This window comes from Coenobita brevimanus, chromosome 100 (genome assembly GCF_032717465.1).
Source record: "Coenobita brevimanus isolate Jiangsu-jjx chromosome 100, ASM3271746v2, whole genome shotgun sequence".
In the NCBI taxonomy this organism is placed as follows: Eukaryota; Metazoa; Arthropoda; class Malacostraca; order Decapoda; family Coenobitidae; genus Coenobita; species Coenobita brevimanus.
In genome coordinates this window covers 36,287,464-36,293,730 of record NC_137053.1, presented here as the reverse complement: position 1 = coordinate 36,293,730, position 6,267 = coordinate 36,287,464, and positions in this window count along the sequence as shown.

Here is a 6,267-nt window from a genome sequence, read left to right as displayed (position 1 = left end):
TTGCAGAGGTGCTACTTCATACAGTTATGATCCGATAATTGACCAGTAACCTGATGGAAGGGTTCAGGGTCAGACAAGAGAAAAGGTATTCCTGTTTGACGACAACCGATAGCAGGTCAGGAGTCAAAGGATAAAGTCAAGACGTTCAGCCTTTAGACCATCCTATTGGAAGAGCTGTAGTTATTGGGCTCCTAGGTACCTTCTTGTTCATTATATTTTTCCAATTGCCAGACGTTTAATTCCTTCGGGGAGACATCACTTTGGGGAATGATTAGAGACAATCGTCTTGAACTCTTTAGTATGAGGACCTTGTTCATATAATGCATGACGATTTCACCCATTTTATTGTTGTTGTCCATCTCCAGACTGTCTGGCCGAGCAGACCCAACAACAGCAGGCATGCAACCGCCCCTGCTGGGTGCCCAATTGCAGTGAACCAATGTTCCCTTGCGGCTGACAGGCTACAGCGAGGTGCAGAGTATAGTGTGGTGGTTTGGATCCTGGATGGACACAACATTTGCGTCTCCACCCGGTTAACAGGGGCACCATTGCAGGCTCAACTTCACCCCGGCTCTGATTACTGTATAGTTACCACCCAGCGTTGTAAATTTCCTAGAAGTCATTGAAGAAACCAATAAGCTTGTCACTCAGTGTAAAGGTACCTGAAGTGGAAGAAGAGTACTAAAAGGAGATAGAAAGGAAAGGGAGAAGTAGGAAGAGGTCAGAAACACAGAGGGAGAAAGAGAGGAAGAAAGAAGTGTTGTCCTACATCAAGTAGTGAATGATTTTAATAAAGCTTAGTGCTTCTGGGAATATGCAGATTTAAGGCAAGTTTATGAAAATGTCATCATGTGTGCATACTCTACAACAGGTATCTAGTCTCATACATGACTGGTGTTAGCAGAATATTGTTATGACATGTCGTCAGGGTCTTCAGTAGATCAGTAAAGTCTGCTTTTATGAAATTCAGATCCATAAACTTTCCCTGTCCCAGCGGTGATTTGAACCTGGGTCCGTTAGGACTACGCTACCACCTCTCTACCGACTAAGCCACCAAAAATTACCGATATATATGATACTGACCATCCATATTCCGGTTTTCTAGATATCATCTACATGACAATGGACAATCATCTGTCACTATCAGGGTTTATCCAGCTATTTCTAAACGCGTGGACCTATTTTGAAGAAACTTTGCAGGCGTACTCCCCAGGGCCCCAGACTGCCTGGGTAAGCTTTTTTGGTTTCAAAGTTTCGAAAAACATTTTATTTGCAAAATTAATATAGCCACCCCTCATTTGTCTGTAACGGAGCCAAGTCCATTCTCTTCGTGCCTTATCACATATTAGTCTATCCATACATATTTGGTTAACTTTGCAAATTTCTGAAAACAAAGAGATTGTGGACCAAATGAGTGAACGCCGCGGTAGGCGGCAAATTATAATTATGACAGTTCATCCTACCTACTGCAAACAATTATTGTTTACATCAACATTATCGTAACTCTAATTCCAAAAAAAAAACGAATGCGCATAATCCAGGGCAGAAAAATCTAAAACACAGAAGTTAGCGTTACCATCAGGCGGGCTCCCCCTGAAATGGCCAACTTCATTCAACTTTGAAATCCTTGGCTTTATTCCACAGGAAAATCACCTGCATTAACGTGTTTTATATGATTAAGCCACTACCACCAACACCCGTGAAATAGAACACTTCTGACAACTGTCGGATTAAAACGGGATGCAACACATTTTGCGACATCCACTTCTCCGTAGTTAGCCCCCAAATGGCCAAAAAAAAAACAAAAAAGGCCTAAATAAGGCCCTAACAAAATAATATTTAATTTGTCTAAGCTAACTGGAGGGAACTAAGCATTATGGCAACATGAAGCTGGTGTATATTGTTGGATGCCAGGCTGGTTAACGTACTATTAATACAGTCAATTGTTACTTCATGATTCAGGGTCAAAATGACTATGGGGATCATCTGGGGTTGGGTGAGGCTAAAAGGTCTCTGTAACTGTCCTGGAGGCTTAGGAGACTGCAAAAGGCAATATTCAAGATGGTCTCTACAGCAACTCATTAAGGGATACAGCAAAAACACAGTATCTGAAGATGATGTAGCCAGGACAGTGCCCTGTGACAGTCGTCCCTCTCAGAAGGTTTCTACGATAAACTAGTGTGCAAATGATGATGATGGCTGGTAGCATTCCTATCACATCCAGGTACTAGCATTTTGTAGCTTTTTGCATGGCTCGGTCATTTGACAGGGTGGAAAATTTTGTCTTATATATATATATATATATATATATATATATATATATATATATGATATGCCCCACAATGACAGTGCACAACGTTTTATTTCATGTTTTGTTTTACTACATCGTCCCCATGTACACTGGTATTTTTCCCATATCATTGGGAAGAGGTCTGCAATGCCTCTGCCAATAGAGGTAAGAAATCTGACCCTCAAACCTCCCCTCCGCAGCTGCTTTATCTCATCTGCATCATCATCATCAAATCTCCGTCCACGAAGGCGTTTGTTTAGATCTGTAAACAGGCTGTAGTCACTGGGAAAAAAGTCAGATGAATGCGGTGAGTGAGGCAACAGTTCATACCCACACTCCTGTACAGCTGCCATGGCAGTTTGGTTGGTGTGTAGTGTTGCATTGTGTTGGTGGAGGAGGATGCCTTGAGCGATTTTACTCCTGTGCTTCGCCTTGACTGACTGACGCAGGCCTAGTAGAAAGTTAATATAATATTTACCACTCAGTGTACTACCATGTGGTAGGTAGTATGAAAGTTGCCTAGGCTATCCCAGAAGACAGCGGCCATGGTCTTGGAGGACCCTGACTCCCTGGGTTTCTTGGTTTTCGGAGTCCCAGTGTGTTTCCACTTCATGGTTTCCTGTTTGCCCTCTGGGTCGTAGTAATATAACCAGGTTATATTGCAGATTACCGATCTGAAATGGAATTCATCTGGGTTGTGTTTAAACCTGGTCAAGAGAAATCGGCTGATTGTCACCCTGGTTTCCTTCATTTCGTCCGTGAGCATTCTTGAGATCCTTCATGCACAAGCCTTGGACATGTTCAAGTGATGATGGTGGATAATTTCAGTGGATCCATTATGGCAAGGCAGTTCTCCGTTCTGTCTCAGCAGCTGATATTCGCCTGTTTGCCAAGCTCATTTGGTGAATTTTGTCCACATTTTCCTTGGAAGATGGGATAACAGGCCTGTCTGGATGGATGTCACCTTCCAGGCTCTCACTACCCTGCTCAGTTCTCTGACCCATCACTTGATAATGGTATAGGACAGGGCAAAGTTTTTGTAGACTGCACACGTGAGTCCTTGGATTCCTAGTTGTGTCTCGCCCTCAAGAGTCAAAAACTTAATCTCAGTTCTGTACTTAGTTCTCTTCATTTCTGCTGAATGGCGTGGGTACATGAAGAGGCAAACTCAAACATCTTTTCCCTTCTCTAGACACTTTTCCACATGTAGGGAACGGATAATACTAAACATGTGCACACTCTGAACAGAGGTACACAGTTCCCCTTCCTAAAGCCTCCCTATTATTTCTGGCACTGTATTAGTGATATACTGTATATATATATATATATATATATATATATATATATATATATATATATATATATATATGTATGTGTGTGTGTGTGTGTGTGTGTGTGTGTCTGTGTGTGTGTATGAATGTATGTATGTATATATCTTGTATATATGTATGTATGTATATATGTATGAGATATATATATATATATATATATATATATATATATATATATATATATATATATATATATATATATATATACTGGATATGATGGAACAAAAATTATGTCTCATCAGAAACTATGTGGCAGGGAGAGGTGAGATTGCTGACCACAATCCCACAAACAAACATGAACTCTGCCCCCAGCAATGAATAATCGTGTTTTCCTGTTAGATCACTGTATACTTAAGGTCCAACTGCACTGCCTCCTGTGCCCATAGGCAGTGTGTCTCCAGGAAAATGTGCCCTGGGCACTGTCTCACCAAATCAGAGACCAGGGCATTAAACAAACTGAAATTCATGAAAATATATATATTTTTTTAAACGACAGAACAGAGGAAGGAATAACAAATGAATAAAAAAAAAAAAAAAATCCATACACCAGATGCCTGTGTCCTCCATACATAAAAAATCTGTAACATTTGGACTTGAACAGCTGTAGGTTGAAGTATAATGAGAAACAACTCTGGGGAAGCGGAAGTCCCAAAAATTCAGTTCGGGGAATAAAAGATTTCTGTTAGGCGGAAGTTCTGCAATATGGCATGTGACATTCCAGTCATGAACGCTACCATATCCCCACGTAGCGCGAGGAGGGAAGGCATGAAGAGGTGGCACAATGGATGCAACTTCGTCTGCGCATTTGCCATAGAAGTATCTGTAAAATAATGCACGGGAGGCAACATTCCCTCTTACCCGTATGGGAGGTAGTTCATTTGCAATAACAGGGTTATCAATAATTCTGACAGTTTTGTTCTGATTTCTGTCTAGTTTTAATTTTAGTGCACCTCTCCACATCCACTCCACAGAGGTGAGCAATATTCCAGCTGAGAGCACACATGACTCTTATAATTTATAGCAAACTGCTCGTCACTGAGAGCTTCTGAGAACTCTGTAAAATAATCCAAGTTTCTTTGAGGCGGTTTTAGCAAGTGATCTGACATGATACTCCAGCTGAGGTCATTATTAAGTGAAACACCAACAATTTCAGTACCTTTGGAGATGTGAATATTAGTAGCATTGGAAGGTAATATAGGAATTTGGCAATATCTGTCAACTGGTAAATTGTGCTTATTTAGTTTTACTAGCGCCAAATGAGACGAAGTTATTTTGTCTCCACATTCAGTGATCCTTGATGAGTCTTGATTTATGGAGATGACTGTACTGAGTTGTAAGTTAGAGACATTAAACTTTGTGAAAATGGGTATTTAACTGTGAATGAACTGTGAAAGTTCAGTCATCACCACATATGAATGGATGGGATTATGGGTGACAGATAAGAGGTCATAAATATGAATTAGGAGCAGGTTGGAGCCAAGAACTTGATCTTTGTGAATTTTCGGAGTTAACTGAGTGGAAATTGGAATATACTCGTACATCATCTACTTTTATCTTTCTGTCGCTGAGATATGAGGAAATCAGAGGAACAAAAGACGTTAGTCCACAGCAAAGAAAGTTTGGATAGCAGGGAATGATGCCACACACTCTGTCAAAAGCTTTAGAAATATCAAGGGCTACTGCATGAGTTTCTCCATGTTGGATCAACTGATTGATAGATGGTATGAGTTGGGATTCAGAAAATTAAGTATCAATGGTGGAGCTTTCAGTGGCGGAGAACCATACTGTCTATCACTAATCAAGTTGTTGGATTCGAGGTGTTTGACTATATGCCTGTTCATTACAGTTTCAAATGCTTTACCAAGAGAAGATGTGACAGCTATTGGTCTGTAATCAGAGAGGTCAGAGGAACTACCTTTCTTCAGTTTGGGTGGATGTTGGCTTTTTCCAAGCATTAGGGAACTGAAGAATTTATTTTTTATGCGAGGAAGAAGGAACCAAGGCCATGAGCATGCAGTAACAGTTCCCTCCAAGAAAAAAGCAAAATACAATAGAGAGCCAAATTCAAGATCCAATCATTTCGAGATGCCTGGACACACTGCGGTTGAAAGACTGGAGATCATAGGCAGCAAGAAATACAGACAGAGGGAGACAGTTCCAGAGAGTTGACCTGTTGCATAAATGAAGAACTGGGAGTAACGGTTAACTCTTCCATTAGAGAGTTGGACAGAAAAGGGATGAGAGTTTGCTGCTAGACGGGTGCTACGCGCCCATCATAGGAATTGGAGGAATGCATGCAGACAGTTCAGAGAAGCAGTGACCATTAAAGTGGCGATAGAAAAGAGATAAAGATGCAACAGTCACGGCAAAGAGACAGAGGTTGAAGGGAGTCAGTAAGAGGAGGAGAGTTAATGAGACGAAAAGCTTTTGACTCAACCCTATTGAAAAAGAGCTGTATGTGGGGAGCCTCTCCACTCATGAAGTTGTACTCCACACAGGGGTGGATAAAACCCATGTATAGAGTCAACAAATTTGCAGAAGGTAAAGAAAAAAACGGAGTCGACTTAGCACACCTAATCTCTTGGAAGCAGATTTTACCAGAGATGTAATATGAGCTTTCCAAGATAAGTCCGAGTAAATGAAACC